Source organism: Anneissia japonica, unplaced genomic scaffold (assembly GCF_011630105.1).
Source record: "Anneissia japonica isolate Jap-2015-1 unplaced genomic scaffold, ASM1163010v1 scaffold514_len65802_cov208, whole genome shotgun sequence".
NCBI lineage: Eukaryota > Metazoa > Echinodermata > Crinoidea > Comatulida > Comatulidae > Anneissia > Anneissia japonica.
The window spans coordinates 1-228 of record NW_022718959.1 but is presented as its reverse complement, the minus strand read 5'-3'; positions in this window follow the sequence as shown (position 1 = coordinate 228).

Genomic DNA, 228 nt, shown 5'->3' with positions numbered 1-228 from the left:
TTGATGCTATAGAAGATGATGAAATAAACTTTGTGTTGGAAGTAATTATTTATAAATTGTTATGGAAGATACCTGATAAGTCCATCCTCATTAATGCAACAGATCTTATGTAATAGATTCATTCTTGACAATTCATGTGACAACTGTGCTCTGTTTTTTTGATAATTTCATCACTCATGAAAGGAAATTTTGTCCGCATAGGCCTAGAGCTTTTGTATATCTGGACCA